At 40.5% G+C, this 23,342-nt stretch overlaps 1 protein-coding gene across 3 annotated transcripts in view; it reads right to left on the bottom strand.

The window, feature by feature from the left end:
• The window catches only part of TRPM1 (transient receptor potential cation channel subfamily M member 1), a 130,639-nt gene that overhangs the window by 85,439 nt on the left and 21,858 nt on the right, over positions 1–23,342 (bottom strand). For all 3 annotated transcript variants that reach the window (XM_046899254.1, XM_040706834.2, XM_040706835.2), the window contains exons 2-4: positions 13,224–13,343; positions 11,452–11,653; positions 489–7,919 (exon numbers count right to left, since the gene is read on the bottom strand). The gene's annotated coding sequence lies outside the window, so the exon portion shown is untranslated. The remainder of the gene's footprint in view (positions 1–488; positions 7,920–11,451; positions 11,654–13,223; positions 13,344–23,342) is intronic.

The raw sequence follows: 23,342 nt of genomic DNA, 5'->3' as shown, positions 1-23,342 counted from the left end.
AAGTTTCTCCATTGGAATAAAAGAAGCAAACATTTAAATCTATTCAAAGACCCTTAACTCCCTGATATTTGTAAAATCACTGGGAGTCCTTGGACAGATGGAACTATGTTTTTTGTTTGCAAAATAGGTGAGCAGACAGTCCCTACATTTTCACAAGAACATTCTCAACTGAATTAATGAGTCCACAAGTTCTTCATAGGAATGAGTTTTAGAATGTGGACAGATTTGATAAGAAGTACTTTGCCTGAAACTGAAACTTACTAAAAAGAAAAAAAATGTTGTTGGCTGGGAACGTCATTTCCTCAGCTGTTAATAGACTGCTTGCTTAAGAGGGGCAGTAGTAGTCTACTCAAATCAAATATTTTATTTCAGAGTTCACATATCACCAGAGGTAAGAACAAAGGAAGATGAATATAAATACAATAGGATTGATCCCACCCCTGTATTCAATCTCTAGCACTAGAAGGCCTCTTTACTGCTCAGTTTACCTGTCACAGATGATAGTGAGGTAACACAGCTCTGTAATCTCTCACACATCAGTGAGTAATGAATCAGCATCTCCTAGATGGTCTCATCTGGCAGAGCTTAGCACCTCTCGCTGTATTGCTGATCCTCATTTATTCTCATTGCTTAGCTCATGGCCTGTGACAGTACACCAAGTTTTAGCTTTTCACTGGACGTATTCTGATGGCGGTTCTTTGCTTTCTGTTGACAGAAATTTGTTAGAAAAAGAAATGTGCTTCAAGGAAGTGGAATCTAATTAAATTAGGGGAGATATTAAGAACCCAGTTAGGAGAAAAATCCATTTCTCTAATGTGTCTACCGAACACTAGACAATAAATGTGATTGTGCTTTTTGCTGACAATCTCTATAGAAGAACAGAGCAAAACCCCTGAGCTTTTGTCTTGATTTCTGGGGACAGCTGAAGGCAGACAATATCATACACTCCCACAGGCACCTTACCCCTCTTATCTGCTCATTAGAAAATTAGGTTCCACTCATGCTCAAAGGTGAGAGGTGCCATTGATCTGTAGCTGACTAGAAGCTTTCTGTTTCCAGTGATCACTACCAGGAAGACCTAAACATAACAGCCACCAGCCTGCCATGCTGTCTCATGCTACGAAGCAAATGGAAGCTAGCTGCAGTAGAGACAGGACCCAGCCCTCTGCCCAGCAGAAATTTCCCTCCTTTCCCAGTTCCTTCAGTTACATGTTATCTGTTTCCATGAGGAACATTTATCACAGTAAAGCGACCAACTCAAGTTACACAAATCATTTTAATGTTACATTGATAAAGGGATAACATAATTGGGTAGAGGCTTCTATCCTTCCTTTTATATTACCCTTCAATTGTCAATCTCCTTACATTTTCGTGGTTGGGATTGTTTCCCCTTTTCCTGACTACAGTGTCTCAGAGCCACAGGTAAGGAAGGAAAAAAAAAAAAAAAACCAGCTCCAAACCACCCAGGCTGGATTCAAATGAGCAAACTTAGACAATCAAACACTAGTAAAATCCCACCTGACCTTGCAGTAATAGGATCACATCAAGATTAGTCTATGTCATAGATTAAGCCCTCAGATGTAAACTAATCTTTCTCCAGTCAGCTAAAACTGCATGTTTACTCACTAAGCTGGGAAAAACTCCCATGTGCAAAACTTGATTGTGGCTACATCAATGATTGGAGCATTTACTGCTGCACCACCGAACTGACCTGAAAGTGGCTTCATAAAGCAAGAGCTCTATAAGCAGGTTTTTAAACTACACTGCGTACATTCATGAAAAAAATAAAGCTTATATAAAAGAGAGCAGAAGAGTGTTACACTAAAGACTCAAACAGACTCCATGAGTTCACTTTCTGTCTGAGAAAAGCAGTGCAGACAGCTTCCAGAAGAGAGAAATTCTGCACATCAGCACAAAGACCCCTTGTCGGCAGTGGGACATCCTCCCTTTGGCTGGCAGAGAAATACTGTGCTCAGACTGCAAGCAACTGGAAGCTCTGAACTGGAGCAGCTCTGATGAGTAACAGCATACTCACTGTGCTTCTCTGCACATGAATACAGCAGCTGCTGACTTTGCTTAACTGCAAACGTAACTAGTCTACTGCTCTCCTGCTGGTAGACTCCTTGCACCACAGTCACCAGGGCACCACACTACAAAATGGGTGCTTGCTCCCTGCTCAGTGTCATCAAACTACTTCTTTTCCAGTCAGTGACTTCTGACCATCTGCATCTGGGGACTCAAGTACATTCTTAAAGAGCTCTTGATCAAGAAGAGATAAAGCATGAAAGTAAGAATGAATACATTCAGTTTGTGTTTGTACACATACATACACACAAATCTAGTCAATAAATTCCTACTTACTGATCTACTCAAAACACCTTTCCTCACTTGTCTGAGAAATTTCACATGCAACAGGACAATAGAAGTGCACTGAAAGAAAGTCTTCTATATTCTACAATTAGGGTCTTCAGAGCAAATTTGTAAGTAAAGAAGTCCAACACTAATTTGACAGAAGATGAAGAAAATATCAGAAGAAGTTTTAGTTCACCAAGATGTACTGTGTTTTGTGCTATGCAACAGAACATGTTACTTCTTTCTTTTTCCCTTAGCAACTACTGGCAGCTGTCTTGGCCCAATCCTACATAACTTGCAAGTGTGGAATTCCCCAGGACAAATTTACCAGAGCTCACAAACAAGAGCACTTCATGTTTTAGGACTTAGAGAAGAGTTAAGCACAGACTGGCATTATGCCAGTCCTCAGCAGTAGGCTGAATTCCACCTTTAATGAAGTTGGCATGAACTAGGCTTTTCCAGAACTCAGAGGATTGGTCCCATTGTCAGGTTACAAACTGTTGTTATAGTGATTCGTTGTAGCTAAGTAATTCTCAGCATATGTGCATTTTAACAGAAGAATTGAAATTGACTAAAGGACAAAATAATGCAATTATTACATGGTTGTCAGTTGTAACCACCATATTATAATTGATCCAGTCTAAGGATTCCACTTGGTTCTTCGATTGCACTTAAATAGATCGTCTCTTATACTGTGTTTGAATAGTACCTTGTTTAATAGGGTCCACGTCTAAGCCTTCTGGGATCATGCCAACAATTATTACATCGGTACTACCATAAAGTGAAACTGTTGTGCTTCTGTTGTTGTTGTTATTGTTGGGTTTTTTTAATGAAATTAACTTGGAAATTAAATGGACATTACTATCTGACTTCCCACAAGATTCTGCTGAAAATATATGTATATATATATAGGAGAAAACATATTTAAGGCAGCAATCATACTTTGAACTCCATAAACAAGAGTCAAATTCCCTAATGAAACCCAGGGAACTCAACACCGAAGGCATATTTTATCAGGACAAATCTAGTTATAACTGCAAGTGAAAAAAATCCCAAAGTGAAACACACTGAAATGGAAACATTACCCATTAGTATTTTTGCAGTCAGAAATTGGTCTTAGATTGATGGAAGAGGTTTTAAACTGTCTGTGATGGAAGCCTGACAACCAGATTTAAATGGGAACAAGACTGAAAGCAACCATTTGTAGCTTTGAACAGGTACAGGTGCAATTACTCCTGATGACTGCGCTCCTGACTGACTCCATTTGCAGACACATTACCCTGAAGATGAGTGAGAGTGAGACTTTTTTGATCTTTGCTTAATCCTCACTGTATCCCAAATGTCCATGCAAGATGGATTGTTGCAAGAACTGTGTTTGCCCACATCTTACTTTCAAGCTTTTAATTTTCAAACGTGGCTATCTGAGGAAAGGGTGAATGCACATGATGATATCTTCAAATTGATGTTATTATCAGAAAACTGTATACCAAGTAAGAAATTAATGAGAAGCTACAAGTAGAAAGAATATTCAAAGATTTCCCCTTCAGCTTACCTGAAATTGATAACTAGTGCTATAGAGAGAATGTCTGAGCTGTATTAGTTAGAATGTATATGGTTGCATTAATTCCCAGCAAAAAAGTCCCCACAACTGAAGCAGATGCAACCACAATAGACTGAGGTTTTATTGTTGCCACTGATCTGTTTGATTTCTATGCATGCTGATAAGTACGAAGCTGGCAAGGCCATTCACTTCCCGACTGCTGCTCACTGAGTTATGCAAAGCTTCCAACTTCTCACACCTCTGGAGCAGCAATGAGATGCAGGCTGTTTCTCATCCTTGAGGCACTCAAAGACTGGCTAGCAGCTAAGCCAGCTGCCAAGCTTCAGTTCAGCAGCAACATAACTAATACACATCCAAGGGAAGCTACTGTGTGGATATCATTTGGTTTTCTGTTACTTGCTCATCTTAGATTGTGACAATCTATTCCTTCAATCTGTTCAACTAAAACGACGCAAAAAGATATTTGTCCTGACATAATTATGTCTAATTTTTTTTATTTTTTTTTTTTAGGAAAGGAAGTCCCTTAGAATTTCTAGGGATGAGTTACAAGGATCATTGCTAACATTCTTCTTCTTCTTCTTTTTTTTTTTTTTTAAAGTGGCCAGAATAGGAAAAGTTTGCATTTTTAACAAAAGCTGTTTTGCAATGAATAATTAAGCAGCTGAGTAACATTTAAACCCCTATTTACTGTGAGATACTGGAACAATAAAATATTTCAGATGAAACTTTTAGAAAATAAAGAGTTTGAAAGCTTTGGAGATTGGCAGTGATGTGATCTGTATCACCTTCAGCAAATCTGCATGACCCTCAAATCACCTGCTCTGTTGAGACACTTCCAAGCACAAACTGACCTCCAAACCTCATAATGAACACACTGGAGAATTTCAGAGTTCTTCGCAAAATTATTTAACTATAGCATCTCAGTGTGGCTGATAAAGCAAGATGAACTGCAGATGTTATGAAACATATCCCTTTGGTTCAGGTCAAGGAAGACAGAAGAGATCAACGTGACAGCTCAACAGAATGAACACCAGGTCAATGCAGTTAGTTCATTTCAAATCTTGTAGCATATAGCAAAAACATATCAAAAGATATGTGCACCTCTGTACTGCTCCCTCAAGCATATTTTGGATGGCTAAAAATTCACTTTCATTACTCATTTTAAAACCCTGAAAAAGAGTACCTCTCTTCTTTCAACAAAATTTAAAAAGACAGAGAAAACCTTTATTTAGTTAACAAATTCCAGGTAAATAACACGTTACTGAATTAAAAGAATACCTTTACTTTAAACTGCTTAAGATGAATTCAAGTTCAAGATTCTGAAGATATACTGAAGAGCTGTGCTTAGCATTCTATCACTTAGATAAAAACAAGTAGTTCTCAGCTCACTTAAATGAAGAATGAGTGCTTTTAGCATCCCACTGCACAAAAGACCTTTGAATCAAGCAAACAGCCACTGAAACAACGGTGTGGAAGAGAGTATCACATTTCTTTTCTCAGTTACGTACAACCTATTCATTTTACCTTACTGTTTTCCTTAAAATAGAAAAATGAGAAGCACCTACCTTGTGGGACTCAGAGAAAGTACCATTATTTTGGGGTGCTTGTTAGCTATGCCAAGATAACATTCAATTTAAAAGCAAAGTCTTCTCCATAGCCCTTAGAATGCAGAGGTTCTTTTAGCTCTGCTAGAGGATGTTCAAACGACTACTCAGGGTATTAGAAAAAGCTAATTCCTAATTCCTTCTACTAAGCCTGCTCGCTGCTATGGACTACTACAGGCTTTATTCCTATTAGAGACTTACTGGTTGCCCAAGGTGACGGTGCTGTGTCACAGGTAAGAAAGCGATATGGCAAAGTGTTTCTAAAACTCTAGCTATGAGTAAAAAGATTAAATGATTGTGTATGCAGCCTTTTAAGTCTAAAATAACAGATAGCTGTGCTTTACTTTTCTAGCACTGGCTAACATGCAAAGAGAGTATGACATTATTGCATTCACATGCCACAGTTTGTCATTCTAAGAATCAATGGCAGCAGATTAGAGAAGGCTGATACTAACTCTCATGGCAGTAATTATCAAAAGAGAAGAAGGCCAAGCTATGTCAAAAAAAGGAGCATGCTCATACTCGTTTTTAGATTTTGGGTGTAGGCCAGTAAGTCTTTTCTTATCACTTAACTTAGTACCAGGCTGATTACTAAACAATAGAACAAATACTAAGAGGGATCAACACCTGTAACTTCCATCTGCTTCAGGAACAAGAACAATGGTATTGGTTGGAGATATTTTGGTTTGTGTTTCTTGCTCATTGGAAAAGAAACAAATATCTAGCAACATAACTGTCGTCACAATAAACTCTGGTTAAACAGCTAAAAAATGTCATTATTCAGCAAGGCATTTCCCAAGGCATATTTGAGCACAAACGTGGAATTTAATGGTATTTCTGCAACAAAGTCATTTTCTGCAAGGATTATGAGGTATTTTAAATACATTTTGACAAATATTTAAATGAAGCATTTTGGGTTTAGTTGTACACTTACTATGCTGAAATATGTTATTTAAACAAACTACATTGAGACATTTGATATCAGATAAGGTTGACTAACCTGGGCTCACCTGAGCTGCTCCTTTTCCTTTTGGGAGTTGCAGTTGTCTGTCTGTCTGCCTATTCTCTTTGGCCTGTGCTTAGCATCTCACAAAATATAGTTTATCATCTGGTTGAACTGACAAGACACTTTCTCAAAGTCACAAAACCACTAACCACTATGTGACACGAGTTCCCAAGAAACTAGTTCTGGAGAGCAGGTATGTATAAAGTTTTTCATTCTGTGTCAAACTTCACTATAACTTTGAACTCCCACAAATTGATTTCTTGAACTGTTTACAGTGCTTCACATTTCTGCATCTCACAGCTTGTTTGGGGATCATAATGTTGCCAGTTGGTCCAAATCTTCACAGTTCTCTGGTGTCTTCCCCTCGTATCTTTGTAATAGACTGATAGGTTTCTAATTCCATTTCCTGGTATATGGTTCAGACAGATTGTTTTTTTTATATGTAATGAGATCTTAGTCCCTCTCTCATGCTTTTGTAATACTTGATTACAAATGGAAATCATAATTAAAATATTGCAGCTAGGCATAATTGCATCATAGACTGCAGGCAAATAATTCTATTTAGGAAACATTTCTCTTTAACTTCAGAAATCTGGTGTTAATACATCTTCTGTAAAATTAAAAGATCGTGCGACATCCCTACAGTAAAGCGTACAACTTGCAATTAACTACCTTCAGTTAGTCCACAGCACTAAACTATTTACTCTTAGAATTTATAACTATTAGATTGTGCAGCATTTCAATGTATTGAGGTTAATCTTCACATATTGCCCTGATATCTGTATTCCCTATGGTTACATTAAAGAATATACTTAAGTTGTGGAGAATCTTGGAATCACAATGAAATTTTTTAGAAGTTTCTTTTCAGTTATTCTAAGAATTCATGCAAACATGGCAGAAGAGAGAGCAAGGAAAGCAAATATTTTCTCATCCTAGTCACTGTTTCCATGGCTTCTCAATTTGTCTTGTCTGGTTTTAGAACACTGAAGCACTCTCAGATATAGAGAAAGCTGTGTCACAACAGCAGAGGCCCTTTTCAGTGGGAAGTACCATCACTCCCATGAAACACACTTCCCTTTTTTGTTTCTTTTCCCCCAAAATGATGTCTCACAGTAACTTGGCTAAAAACATGAACTTCCTTAAATGCATCAAGCACCTGAGCCAGAAAATCACATTCTTAACTGTAGGTATGTGACTACTTAAAAAAAGTAATCTGTGCAGTACAGAGTGCCCAATAAGAAGCTGCCTTGTGAGGTTTTTTTTTGTTTGTTTGTTTTGTTTTGTTTTTTTTACCTTTTTGTGAAAAAGAGATGAACTTAAGGGGCAGCAGACAGTTGAAGGAAAAGTCCTCAAAGTCCAGCAGGTGTGGCTCAGTCATCAGCCATTGAGTTGTTGCCTGGAATGCATGAATAACACGTGTTCTAAAAGTCTGAAATTATCTTTCATGGTCTGCTACTTCAGAAGCAACCCTTTTGTTTCTGTATCTGGGAAACCATTTAGAGTTTTATGCATAATTCATTAACTTAGTTTATCTCAGTCTGATAAATACAATCTTCAAGGTCTCATTTCCTGTACACCAGCACATGCCAAAGTAAAAGCCAACATTATATAGATTTGTGTTCTCTTGTAAATTTGATTGGTTTGGGTTGTTTTCTGTGTCCTAAAACAATTAGAAAAGCCATCATTAATGTAACCCCAAACAAACCATTAGTCTTTACACTTCTGCATTGTGGGGATGGATGTTTCCATCTCTTTTCTCACTGTCTCCATGACATGCATGGAGTGCTTCAGTTTTAGACACGTTCCTTCCTTGTGTGTCCAGCCAAGCTTCACTGTATCGTTCACATCATCAGGGCCCAGCAGATGGAGCCAGCAAGACACTTGTTTGGCCTGGACGCAAGGGAAAGGAGTCAGGCTGAGTCGTTAGACTATATCACTGTTTACTTAACACTACTAAGAAACTAGCTGATAATAGCTCATCTCGTGCAAATCAAATATTACACCACCACTTGTTTTCATCAGAGCAAAATACAAAGTAGCTGCTCCTACACTCTCCTACTTCCGATGCATTTCAGTATTTAGTTTAACTGTTCTTCACAGAAGCACTGAGGACAAAAGCACACATGGAAAATGGAAGGTGGCTCTGTACTTAAAGCATTTTTTTATTTTCCTGACTAAAGTCAGTTTAGCAGGGTTATCAATTCACTGCTTAAGATGTCAAACTGAAAAACCATGGATCTATCTTCAACTAAAAGCAACTGCATTTCATTTAGATCAATCTGACAGCAACTTAAATATGCTTTCAAAATCAGAACACTTCTTGTTAGCACCCCAGAACAAGACTCAAAGAAGAAAAAAATATTATGGGAGAAGAGGATTAATAAACTGAACTTTAAGGGGATCCCTGCAGAGCGTGACAAAGCTTCCACCTTTAGAGATGAAGTAGCACATTCTCTGCAAATTCTATTTCCTGGCTGTATCCTCGCTACATTAATCACTTACATAGGATGCTGGTTAACAGTACAATACGTCCCAAAGCAATGGTAATAACACCTAAACTGGTCTTCCACAGAGCCTTTATTAAAGATCATACATTGAGAAAAAAAAAAAAATCCTGCTGCAACACTGGCCTCTAAAGTGAATCTCTGCAAATAGGAGCTACGAGCTTTAAATAAAAAAAAATTTCCCCCTCCCTAACTCAACTAGAATTAAGACTGTATAATAGGTTCAAACAGATAATGTGACCCCAAAAGATTAATTTCTATCTCCCCATACAGGTCTGACTGTGGCTCTGCTCTTCACACTGTTGAATCTTATTCCCCTCTTTGATCTAATCTGTTAGGTCACGCACTAGCCAGCAACTGCCAAAGTGCAATTGTACTAACAACGGCTGGAGAGTCCAGAGCAAGAATATGCACTGCATGGTCAACCGACTACATTATTTGACACAGCAACTCTTTTTGCTACATACAGACAAAGGCAGATGATAAATTTGTTTTTCACAGAAGCAGATAGTTAAAGAAATTCCCAGAGATTTTGTTTAGAATCACTTTTAAATGTAATGTTTTGCTAACTGTATTTTTAATACAATCACATTTTTATCAGCTGGTGGAAGAATCACAACACCAACTGAAATGAGAGTAGTATAATTCTTATCAGTTGAAGCACAGGTTTTGTATACTTACCTGTTTGAACTGTATGTTGTAAGGCTGTCAGCAGTGTAAGAGTAATTGATGTAGCAAAATCTAGACTATTACAAATGAGGAAAGCTGGTAAATATTTTTGAGAACAAGTCACTTATCCAACAAAATGACCCAAACAAGAATTCTTGCTATCTCCACTACCCCTTTAAGGGGCCCTGAGAAAAAGAAAACTGCTGAAGCCAGAATAACAACATCATTAGGAAATTTGACTTAAAGTTGGTAATAAGAGACTCATAAAAGTATTAATATTATTACATTAGCTCTTGGAAAACACATAAGTAGATCTACAGCTACCATAAAGAATGTCTGCTTCACTGCTATTCTAAGTAGTACCCAAAACGAGCATTAAATAATGTTGAAGTAGAACTGAGCTAAGGAATTCAAGATTTTGATTGAGGCTTTGCTTTTAACTAGCTCTACTAAAAAATATGTATTTTAAAAAATTACCTTTGTTGCTTATTTCAGTTAGTGTTCAGGCACTGCTCGAGACGCTGGACTAAAAGGTAATTCAGATTAATTCAGGTTAAAGATCCCTCGGTCCTCAAACTTCTCCCAGAGCATCTGCTAATTCCCAGTAAAGCATTCAGAATGTTCCCATCCCCTTCCTATACCAGCAACTCTGCCCTCCCCTAGCTATCCTTTCTCCTTACCAGAAGGAAAAGCAGGTGCTTCACTGCATTTGAACACAGTTGGAGAAGGAAACACGCGATTCTTAAACCAAGGGTGTATCTATGAGAAAACCTTACTAGCATAACCATATAAACTTATTTCTGAAACCCAGGTCTACCTTTTATGCAGCTAGCCCACGTACTGGCTGTACTGCTCTGTGCTTTTGTTCTTAAGCTTGTGTAGGGAAGAATTTTTAAGTCACCGCGCTCCTCGTGTGCAGGAACAGCTTGGCTCCTGTCTGCTGTAAACAGACCATGCTGTGGTCTGCACTGGATCTGGGTGTTCCAAGCAGAAGGCTGTCAGAGCATGTACAGTTCCTAACACCTTCACTGTGGCCTCTATTACAGCCCTGGCTGACAGATACACTGGCAGAGAACTATTATCTTTTCTAAGAAACAATAGAAATAAAATATATGGTGCCCTCCTGGAAATGGTCTTCCTAAGGGACAGATTCCATGTGCCTACACCCTTTTATCCTGCCAACATGGCACAGAGGGACCACACTTCAAGTGAAAGTTCATCTCAGGCATTTTCAACTATATTTATATTTTTGCAGGAAACATACTGAGGTGGGACTGAGATGTCTGCAAGTTCCGCTCGACCTGGGCAATAACTTTGTCCTTTTCACAAAGCTTCAGGAGTTATTTGACACTGAATTTGAATAGCAAGAAAGTAGTTCCTACTGCAGTGAGGTGACACAAGAAACAGAGAAACACAGTAAAGGCTTTATTTGCTCCTCTTCCTCCCTGGAGGATCCCTCCAAATCACCCTGTATGCCACCACTACATGGCAATTTTACCTTCTGTCCTGAGCACAGTCCAGCATTGCAAGCAAGTCATGGGATGTATGTGGCAGTACTTGTCTTCATTCCCTCTAGCATACTGTCTGTAACTGTGCTCAATATTAAGAGAATAAAGCAAAGAAGGAAAAATAGCTCCAACTCTTACACATTAATTAGTTTTCAGATCTCCACAGAGCATCTCTTCGTGCATCTCCAGAGGGTTTAATTTATGTTAGGAACTAATTAAAGTTATGAGGAAAGATTCTTACCCATACCTTAGCACATATACCCAAGATAAGGGGGCCTGAAAATCCTGAAGTCACATCAAGAGCAATGTGCTGGCAGTTTCCCAGGATCCCAGGGACAGTTCAGGTGTAAGAGGTGTGCCAGGTACACGACGTGGGGCACAACTCTGATGACTTGTCATACGTGAGATACTGTCTACATCCTGTAAATCTCCCTAGATATGGAAGCTGTCTAGAATCAGAAAAGTAGAAAAGTTATGGAAATCACTGTTAGGTTGCATGTGTTTTGCTCTGCTTCTTACAGCTGTCACTGTACAAACAAACCTGATTTTCTAAAAAACATGACTATCAACTAAAAGGAAGGCTGATTCTTATCATAGACAGAAACAAAGAAAATACTACCAGTTGGATTCCCAAGTTGACACCTTTGTTCAATAGTGCTAAACAGAAGCTATTGTAAAAAAAACATGCAGTTATTATCACTGGAATTACTAAAAATAGAGTGAGAAGGAAAGAAAAAGGCACCCTCATTTGAAGTAGTTATTCTCTGTTTTATGATATTAGCTACAAAACCATCAGTTGGAGTTTAAGTGGGACATCATCAATGCTGGCAGACCCACAGACATACTTCTGCATCTCTTTGTATAGAGCTTGTAACCCAGAAATGAGCAGTTGACTACAGTGTACTAGATCTGGTTCTCCTGACCTCACACCTATGTCTCAGCTCCAAAAACTACATTTTCTTAATTCAAATTCCTGAAACAGCAGCCTACTTTCCACACTTATATTCAGAATTAAAAATCTGGAATAAACACAGAAATACTGTACAGCAGGTGTACAGACCAAGATCATTGTTCCTGCTAAGATAGGTGGGGCTTTGTGTTTTAATTGTGCTGTTAAGAAATTAACATGACTCACCGCCTCTCCTCTTTCCTGCCTTTCTAATGGCCTTGTACTGTACAAACAGGGGTGTGTTTGAAGGGGTTGGGGGGAGGGGAGGTAGTAGAGGGAAACTTAAAGAGATACTGATGTACCTGGTGGTGTTTCTGATCTTGATTTAGAACAATACCTAAGCAGTTACATCGCTAACAATGGCAATAAGAGAAAACACTTGACAGCAAAGGATCCCAGGGAATCCAAATTATGAACTAAACAAAAAGCACCCAAGCTAATCTTTTATGAGGTTGGCACTCCAACAGTTACTTGATAGCCAAGGCAGAATAATAACAAGCCAAAATAATAATAAGCCAAAAGAAATCTCTTATGAGGGGGAGGCAGGAAGGGAATGCAAGTTGTCTTTGTGGAATGTTATCAGATGAGAATTAAAATTCCAGCCTTTACTGAGGCTGCTCCTGGAATGCACAAAACACGGTGCATTCCCTTCATACACACATCCATTTTGTGCTTTATCTTTCCATGTCACGCTGCTTAAAGGCTTACAGGCTTCTCAGCAATCTTGGTACATGGTCATAGTGACATCCAAATCTGCACTCCTCAGCCTCAGATGAAATAGAAGCCATTTTGCCCAAGAGCAAGAGAAATCCGAAGGTTCACAATGGGACTACAAGGGATCATGCTGAGGTTTAATTCATATCCTGCCCACCAAAGGCTTCTCAAACATGCTAACAAAGAATGCTTAACAAATCTTTAGTGGTCAGCAGTGAGACAGCATGAGATCTGACAAAGCTCTCATTTCACCTTCAAATGGTTAGAATTTGGCCTATGCTGTTGCTGTTAAACACAACCGTTAATATTCATCACCTATTTTATCACTGATGGCAGTTGTTATCCAGAGCACTTACCTTTCATAAACAATAGAATACTTTTTCCAGGTTTTGAAGAGTAAGTGAGGGAAGAGGACAGTTTTCTTCCCATGGCAGTTTCTTAGAAAATGTGATCTGAATACCACAGACAAGAAAGGCCTGTAGAGAGGATAAACACATCTCTTCAGTATAGGAGTACTCCACAGTTCACATCAGAATTATATAAACAAGTTTCCAACAACCAAACAAGCTATGCAGACCACTCATTGTGGACATTTATATAATAAAATACAAAATACCACTGAGTGATAATTAAGTCACAGAATACCCCAAGTTAGAAGGGACTCACAAGGATCATTGAGTCCAACTCCCCTGAAGTCCTGGACATTTTACACAGTAATCAATTGCAGTGTAAGCTTTAAGGACTACATTTTTAAGCTTCTTTCCATCAGTTCTATAGAATGGACTGAAGACTCATGTCAGATGCCAGTTACTGCCTCTTCACAGTTCATTCCTGCCAAAGACAACAGCAAACTTCCAAGACATGTATAAACGGAGAATTGGAGCTGGATTTGTTGAATAACTTTTTGAACAGATGTTCTACAATGTAGACAATGCTTCAGAAGATGTCACTGTGTACCTAATTCTCATTTGCTTTGCTGAAGATTAGTGAGATTTACAATTCTGAAAACCCCACAAAACACCATCTGAATTTCTAGAAGCTTAAATAGCACTGAAAATATCCATTCACGTGACATTCGTCCTCTACAGGAGCAAGAAAATTTTAACAACTCCATCGGGAGCTAAGGTATATTAAGGTCTTTTGATGTGAGTAGGGAATCTCACCCTGACCACATAACCAAGGTTGCATATGCCATGTTAAAAATTTCTGTTAAAGTTCAGAGAGACTAGAATGTAACTCACATATGCTAGATGAATATAACGGATCACAATAGAGAGACAGGTTCAGTGTCACAAACTGCTCACAGACACTATCAAAAAAGCATGTTACAAAAAGCTCAGCAGTGCCACAGGACAATCCTTTCATATAGGAACTTTCCAATACTTACAGATACTGCCCAGTTAGCAAGGGCTGGCAACACAGAGCTCTGCCCATGTGCCTTGATAACAACTGCAGTGAGTCATCACTACCTGCAGTTTCTGTTGGATTCACTGAGAGCGATTAGGCAAGCAGTCAGGTTTACATTTTAACTTAAAAATACAAAATGTTGCTTTTCTAGGAGCATTTTAAAGGTACTCCATGTTCCACAAGAGAAACTATTTCCATTGCAGAAGAGTTCTTTCAGTGCTGAGGGAGTTTGAGAGACCACTGCTGCCCACGTGACTGCCATTACATAGCTTCTAAACCAACCAGTAAGTTCTGGGAGCACAGGAGCTAATGCAGTCAGTTTTCTATGGATTTATATTCACACGATTTTGCATGATGATGCACAAACTCATGATACAGACTCACTCAGACAACTACTGGGTCTAACCCATCCTATTTAACCTGTTTTCAGACACGGTCTCATTGGTAAAGTTAGCCAAAACTTGCTGGGGGAATCTGCAGAAGACAGACTAACAGTGCATTAAGTGTCAGTGATTTAAGAATTTAAGATTAAAAAAAAAAAAAAAATTGATTTCTACATAACTGTGGTTAAACTGCCATACTATCAGGAAAGATCACAAACTAAAAAACTCTTATCATTCTGAGCACTTTTGTTCTTAGTATCTGAATACAGAAATCAGTGTAAATTCTTTTCTGCAGGCCAAACTCCAGTCAGGCTAGGAAAATACAGGATTCCTCGCATCTAATGCTGCTTAGTGTCAACAGAACATTGCCCAAGACACTTACTTCATAAGTTACTATTCTATAGTTTTGACCTCGTTTATTGGGGTAACCTGCTAGCTTTATCACCACAGCATAGAGTAAAGCAACTTGTTTCACTGCAAGAGACATCGCAGTGATGAGACCAGACCTTCATAAAATTCTCCCAGGTTGTCTGATTGCATTTCCACCCAGACCTTGAGCAAAAACAAACAAATAAAAATAACAACAGCAATGCAGATGAACAGAACAAACCAACTCCAACCAAAATAAATAATAAATAGGTCAAGAAGGGTGGAAAACGGATAAGCTATAAATATTACTAAAGTCTATATGACAGTTGTCTAAGACACACTAACTTACAGTACCAGCACTGCTACTAAGCCATTTTAGACCTTGGTTAAATCATCGTCTTCCCCACCACAATTCTCCTGTTAAGTGAGTCAATAGTATCTATCATCATTTCCTTTAAGGAATGTTTCAAAGATTATTTATTATCTGTTGAGTTGTGAATGCTAAACATCATTTTTACACCTTCACATCAAGAACAGAAAACTGAAAACATATAATAGGTAATTTGAAGTGTGTGAGCAGATATTTTGTAGCTTTCATATTCACTTTCATCATTTACTTTTCTTAAAAGTTTCAACAAAACTGCTCATATTTTTCTTAAACAACCCTGCTATTTAAAAAGCTCCTCATTAAACCTTAAGCTGTTCAAGCACATAGATGTGAAATCATCTTTGTCACAGCCTGCAAGCCTGATTCTCCACTTCTGCATTACCTGATTACTCGTTCCTTACCCACTGAAAATGGTACAGATTCAAGTTGCTTGGGATCAGATCTTTGCAAAAATATAAGACCTCACTTTAAGAAAAATTAATCCTGATTTACATTAACAAAAGTGAAAGAAGAATACAGACTACAATTGGATCTAAATAAAGAATAGACATTTGGCTAAGTACGAAAAAGGAGCTTCAGCAACACTCACATCTACACCTATTATCAGCATGTCCTATAGCTATATTGTTCAATACAGTGATGAATGTCAGGCACATCTGTTCATGATTTAAAACCTGCATAATTGACAACATTCTATTACTCTGTTTCTCACTAATATTTAAATGCACGTAACATCCACTTCATTTAATTACAACAGCATAGAGAAAATTAAACAACCCACAGATGAAATAGCACACTTCAAGTCAAGGTAGGATTATATGGTTGCAAAACTACTCAATCACAGATGTAAGCCAATCCAATTACTGTCTCAGCTACACTAAAAACAAAAAACAACCCGCAGTATGAGGCCGAGCTTTCCAAACTTATGTAATTAGCTTTATAAAAGAAAAAGGTTATGAGAAAAATGTACCATCTACTATGCAAAACCTACTTAGCCTATGCAAACTACAATTTAGCCAATGCAAAACAGGTTAAATGCTGACAGAGAATTACAATGTATTCCCTTCTGTGGTAACAGGCATGTTTGAAAAAGCAGTCTAAGACAGACATTCAACTATCTGCAGGCTGGAATTAAAAGTGAAAAGACACATGGCTTCTCTAACCAGTGAAATTTCAACCTCAGTAGTTTTCTCTCAGCTATAAACTTCTCTTTGTGCTTTTCTTTTAAAAAAAAAAGAAAAAAAAAAGCTCTGCATACCTATGAAAAATTTTGCAGTCCCTAAGGCTTCTACATCATAAGCTTCAAATGTAACGAGTGTAAAATGAAAAGTAAACATTTGAAGTGAAAAACACATTTAACATCTGATCAACAAAAAAGATTTTATGCATGCTCCCATCAAACTCAGTGGGGCCACTTGATTGAGTAAAGATTTGTATGACAGAAAAGTCTGAGTGACAATGCCTTTAAATCATCTGCTATCTGGGGTGTGAAACCTGTTTAAGTGACATCTAAATGTTTTTCATAGCATGAAAAGTCAAATGGTCCAAAAGTAAAGAATACAGAATGAGTCCAAGAACAAAAAGTGAGAGCTTCTGCATTTGAAAGTGCAAAGCATCAAGAAATAGGCCTTTTCTGAAGAGCCACAATTTTTCTACTGTGTTTATACTGGTAGTACACTAAGCATTTTTATTAAGAGCTTCGGTGTGATGGCAGGATAGTTACTTCTCATTCACATCACGTTGCACAGCTAGATTGTATTTGAGTGATGATCCCACGGAGTTGCCCACATGAACAGGCCAGTCTTCATGTGAGGCTTTGACGCCATTGAGTCAGCAGTCTAACCTCAGAGGCCAGAGTTCTGCCTGTCACACAGAAAGTTGTGACTGTGCAGGAAATTATCCCAAACGTCCCTTGCAATGTGGCACCAAGAGACAGCTGCCATAAACCCTAAAGAACAATGTACTGTAAATAGTGAGCAAAAGGCAGGGGAAAACAGAAGATGAGTCCTCTTCAGCAGCCTCCCATGGTATGATATTTAGAGTGCCTAAGTAAAACATGTTGCTGAACTCAAAGGCAGAATGTGGGTATGCAAAGAACTGTCAGATCTAACAGTCATGCAGCACAGATATTCCCACTGTAACCTGAGGCTGATCTAAGCAGCTAAACTCTTTTTTACATTCAGGACCATAATTCTGTATTTCTGCTTTGCAACAGACAGACGACAAACTTCATACCATAACTCCCTATGCTTCAAGAGAAACCCTCTCTGGCAGCCTCCTGAGACGGTTAGTCTCAGTACAGTGACTGACACCACACAGCAAACAAAGGTCTGTGGACACATAAACCTAGATTTTATTAGGTTCAGCTGTGTTCAATTTGTTAACTATTCACAGAAAAGATGATGCTCCACAACACATATACTCAAACAACGCTGCCTTTTCATGACTTCCTCATTTACCCTGTTCATTTAAAGACTTAAGAGGCACTTAACACTCTCACCAGTTTCAAATAACATTGATGTTTGTGTGAACATTTTTGTGTGTGTGGCTTGAGAGACCTTTATTTATCAGAACAAATCCTGTCACAAGATACCATTCATCCACGATTATTTAATATGTTGTGGCAGAAGCCCATACTGTAATGCAACGGGTATTTACTAGAGGACACCTTTGAAGAATAACATAATGCCACAGTCTCATGAGATTCATAAAGTATTTGCAGAGCAAATCACCCCTCCAAAGAGCAAAGGGCAAAAGCATTACTAATGTGCACTTGAGACTCCTGTTCTAACGCTGTGGTTTAAAGTGCCCAGGGCGTTCCTGCACTTAAGAGATTACTTTTGCTCTCTTCACCTCAGACACCCCCCAAGGTAAACTCTCCCTGCCACTGGCTGATTTGTTATACATTAAAGGAGCTGGGAGATGGTAGCAATGGATGTACACAGCACTTGTTCTGAAAAGAAAGAAAATCCGCTAATACCTAGTCAAGTTATAAATGGAATGTCTCAAGGACACTCCCAACTCCAATTCAATGACTCACGTTCGTTTGCTGTAACATGGCTTTGTTGGCACGGGCTATAAAACAACAGGCCCTATTTTCAATGTACGTCATTCTCTGGGCTGTTGCTGATCAGAGATAGGGAGCAGCTGGGTGGCAGAGCACATGCAGCCATGCTACAGGGTGCAGGAAGGGGGAAGCTGATGGGCATGGTGGAAGCAATCTGCTGCTGTTCAGATGAAAACTGTAGGAGAGAAGCAAAATAAAATACATCAGATACGGACACTTCCTCGCCACAGGCCCCCTGCACAGGGCAGCTGCAAGAATTGCTTAGCAGACAGGCAACCTGAAAACCACTGGGGGGAGTGGGGTTGTTGCCACACTGTAACAGTCTTGAAACAAAGAAAGTCATTTTGTAATGACTAACGGGAGTATTTCTCATTGTATAGATACAAAAAGCAAACAGACATTAACTCAAGTTCCAGGGAAGAGGCTAAGGGCTGAAATATACACTCCAGGGCTTCTAAAGGAAATCACGAAAAGGGGAGTTGCACATGCCCTTCCTCTGCAATGTCTTTCTCTGGCTAGGCTCATGCAGGATACTCGAGCAGATGGCTCTCATCCAGCACAGGCAATTCCTATTTCTCATGCATCACAGCCTCTCTTTTCCCCTTGATTCCAGGGACACGCAAGTGTGTCACGCTGTTACATGGCCCTTCCAGGGAGACAAAGGCTTTTCACTGCTTTCACAAAGTACGGTTTGTGCGCGGTAAATGATCCCCCTCACTGGAAGGAAAGCACTCCATTCCTTTCCCCTCAGCTCAGAGCGTGGGCAGGCCGCTGTAAGAACACACGTCGGCGTTCTCGCACGTCTCTCATTCACCACACAGAAGGGGGGACTGCCATCGCCGCGGGAGCAGGTGGCGGTCCGGTGCCAGGGCTCAAACACGCACGCAGGCCTGCCCGGCCCCGCAACCCACGCGCGGCCACCGCCCGCCGCGAGGAGGGGGCGGGACTCGGCGCAGAGCCCTCCGCGGCCACGCGCGTCCCTGTGGGCGGGGGCCGCGGAGCCGCGCATCGCGTGTCAGGGGCGCCCCGCGCGCGGCCCACTATAAATAGCGCACTGGCGGCTGCGGGCTGGCCGCGCGGGGCACCCGAGGACAACGGCGGCGCCCGCTTAAAAGGGCAACGGCGCCACTGCCGCCGCGCTGGTGGGGCCCACCGCCAGCTCCCGCGGGGCCGCGGTTCCGGCTCCCTCCGCCAGGCTCGGCGCCGCCGACGCGGGTAGTCGCGGGCTCGGCCGGGCCGCTGCGCACCTCCGGCCCGAGGCACGCGCGGTGGGGGCTGGGCGCGACCCTCCCGAGGAGCAGAGGACGGACTGCGGGCGCTCTGTCCGCGGGGGTAGCGTCTCCTGGACCCCCCAGCCCTGCATGCGCTGTCACCTGCGTAGTCGGCCCCAGTCTCGCCTGGCAAGGCAGGATAGACTGGAAATGGAAATCAAGTGCACCCAAATTAGCGTTTCAAAGTCAGATGCTATTAGTGGCCAAAACATGAGAAGTGCAACAATGCCCCACCATCCCTACAGCTGAAAATGCGGGATAGCATGGCACAAGCGGACAGCCCAGGCATTTCCCATATGTTCTTTCACATTGCTGCTGCCACAAATGAGAAGGTAGTTGAAGACCAAGAACTGGAAGTTTCTCTGGTTGCCTTTTCTATACAAGTACTTCTGCCAAAACCCACCAGGAGCCAGCCGAATTTCACCAGAGGATCAATAAAATAAGGAATCAGTCTCTGGTAGAAAGAACTACTGTGATATGTGGATGTGCACCTAGCTTTCCAGAAACCTCTGCACTGCTCACTTCCCCACAACAAATCACAGGATTTTGCTATACTATATTCAGTCTTGAGAGTTAAAGCAGAATTATTGCCTTTGCCCTCAGCCAGTTAAGTCAATCCAGATATTTACTAGAAGATGACTGAATTCATAATGCAGTCAGTAACACCTGTGTTTCCATAGGAATCCTCACAGTAACACGTGGTCAAATGTAGGTTTTCAGAAAGCAGCCCTGGGGTCAGGGCCTGGACGCAGCATTTTGACACGACCTGCTGACTGCTGCCAAGTTATGAACAATGCCTCATCAAAACACAGGGTTGTGCAGAGCGTGTAAATATGCCATAAGAGTTAAGCTGGTATTCTTTCCAGCCTCAGACCACCCTTGTTTACTTAGAGATGTTTCAAGAGGAACATCTAATTCAATTAATTTGATTTTTTCATTTCTGAAATCACTTGTGTACTTACTTGTCAGATGCATCACCAAAGTTTCCAACATGCATGCTGAAAATAATGCACCAAAGTTCACAGAGTGAAGTTAGATGCAGATCAATTACATATTCCTGGTGAACAAAGCAGTGAATAGGCTGACTACTGAGAGAGGAAGTCTAAAACAAGACAGAAAACAATACAAGCAACTTTGTTCAAGCAAGCTAAGAGAGAAACTAAGCTCCCAACTTTGGGCCAATGTGTTATTTTTGCCTACTAAATTTACTCACGCACATATGAATGGAGAGTGCTAACAGAAAACGAGAGAGAATCCTTACACAGGAACCAAAAAAAAAAAAAGGCTTAAGTTCTACATTTCAAAGTGGGAAAGTGCAGCACTGGGACTGCTGCACTACTCGTGTCCTGGGACACTACCCTGCAGGGTTCATTCTTGGCAAAACTTTCTGGGTTAATGCAAAGACAACAAAAAGAATCCTAAGTCATTCAGCCTGGCTGTATTTACACCACTGTGCCAGAAAGCTCCTGCCAGGAGGCTAAACTATACACCATGCTGAAACTGGAACATCCCATCCACATGTCTCTGGTACAGTCCTAACCACACGAACACAAGATAGGATACATTTGGGACCACTCTTCCCATACCTTTTGATGCAGTCCCAAAAAACAGGTCACATACACCGCACATACACTTGTGGCTCTCAGATCTCTCCTAGGAAGGATACTGTCTGTAATAATACCTCTCTGCCTTACATCTTCTGGCCTAAAAATGCTCCCACAAGGTCTGAAAGCAAAGTGCACAGTGCTATGCTCAGAGGAAGCAGCACTGAAGGCTGACAGCAGAAGGTCAGCTATCAAGGTAACCTTTTGGACTACTGAAATTGTAGCTTACCATAATCACTGGAAGCTGTTAACTCAGCAGCACATCCACTGCTCAGACAGTACTGAGACAGGTGATACCATATGTGCTTTTAGGTAGCTGTGAATCACCAGTTGCCACTACACACTATTCAGCTTCTAATGTCTGGATCTGTCACAAACTGTTTGAATTACAATGTCACTTGAACTACTGCAAGGCTGCATACAAGGAAGCCAAGTCAATCTTTTTGCTGAAGGAACAATTTGTTCCTTACATGGAAGTTCACATATCACTTTTTCTTGTCCCACTCCCCTTCAGAAATATGTGCTTGTGCCTGGCATCACCACAGTCATCATTCTAGCCAAGCCTCAGAAAGGCAGAGGTACTGTCTGCATCTCTGGAAATGGTGCAGAGCAGGCCTCAGCTCTGGTCTGAGATACTCTTGGAAGATAACACACACGTGGTTTGTTTTGGTATCCAGACAATTCTGGCAAATCCATGTACTTTTGTAAACAGCTGTTCCTCCTGGCAACAACAGCAGTTAGCCCACACAGAGCAAGGAGTACACCTGGGCCCCTCCCACCCCCTGGGTAACTCAGCCTCAAAACTCTTCCTCCTCAACCTAACAGATGGGATTCTTGGCTAGATTGGTAAAGGACTCCTTGAGTTGCCTCCAAGGGTATTGTAGGAAATTTTATATGCAGATCGTGAGAACCATGGAGCATGCATTTACTCACCTGATTACCTGTACAACCCTACAAACCACCTGATGCAGTGCCAAGTTATTCCAAGAAGCATCCACTAACTTACCATGACTTAACACTGAAAAGTGATGGGATTGAAAAGACAAAACATATAGCTAACAAAAATGAGCAGCCTTCTTTTTCATCTGACATCAGTGCAAAAGTTAAGACACGGGAGCTGTACAGCACTGAACCTTCCTCACTATGCTTCTGCAAGGCAATAAGCCGGGGTACTTTCAGGATCTTCTATCACTTGTCCTCTATCTCCCTGAAACATCCAGGCAGAAAAACTTATCAACAAATGGGTAACTGTGCAGCTGCCTGGCTGAATAGGTATGGGCTAGGAAGAGATCGCTGTTTGCAACACTGGAAGCCCCACATCATCAACAAGATTCATACTTGCATCCTGAACCCAACCTCAGACATAATTAAGATGTCTCTGAAAACACTTGGAAGACATTCTTGCCATGAAGGTTAAATCCCAGCTCTCACGGATATGTCTTCAGGATTCTGCACAGCAGAGGTTAAGCCACTAGAGAGCTATCTAGTTGCTATATTTAAAATAGAATAGTTTTGTTTTACTTGCAGCTTTTTGATTCTAGAGGATTTATTCAGTGCTTCTCTTTGTTTTACTGACTACCCTTGCTTCGGATTTGGGACAAAGCAAATCAAGGTGAAGCAAAAGGTAACATGACCTCAAGCAGTTTAGTTTATAGGCACCCTCAGGGAATCTGTAGCATAAGGCATACCTAAAGGGACCCAAGGCCTGAATATTGTTTGCTTTTGCACTGCACAGGGGCATTGCACAGACTGATACTACTGAGGAAAAGCTCTCAAAAATAACTTCCTTCAACAAGCCCAAACCAGTATCTGCACTGTGAGAAAAAACACCTGAGAATAGTGGACAAACCCCAAGTCATGGGCATTAACTCAGGTACTGCATTTTGCCTGAACATTATACAGGTAGAGATTACAAAGACTCTTACTAACTATTTCTCAATCAGTCCATTAAGCTCCATACTTTGTGATATTATAGCTGCTGACAAA

The sequence above is a fragment of the Gallus gallus genome, chromosome 10 (assembly GCF_016699485.2).
Source record: "Gallus gallus isolate bGalGal1 chromosome 10, bGalGal1.mat.broiler.GRCg7b, whole genome shotgun sequence".
NCBI classification, from domain to species: Eukaryota; Metazoa; Chordata; class Aves; order Galliformes; family Phasianidae; genus Gallus; species Gallus gallus.
The sequence above is the reverse complement of the archived record's forward strand: the minus strand, read 5'-3'. Positions and strand labels throughout refer to the sequence as shown.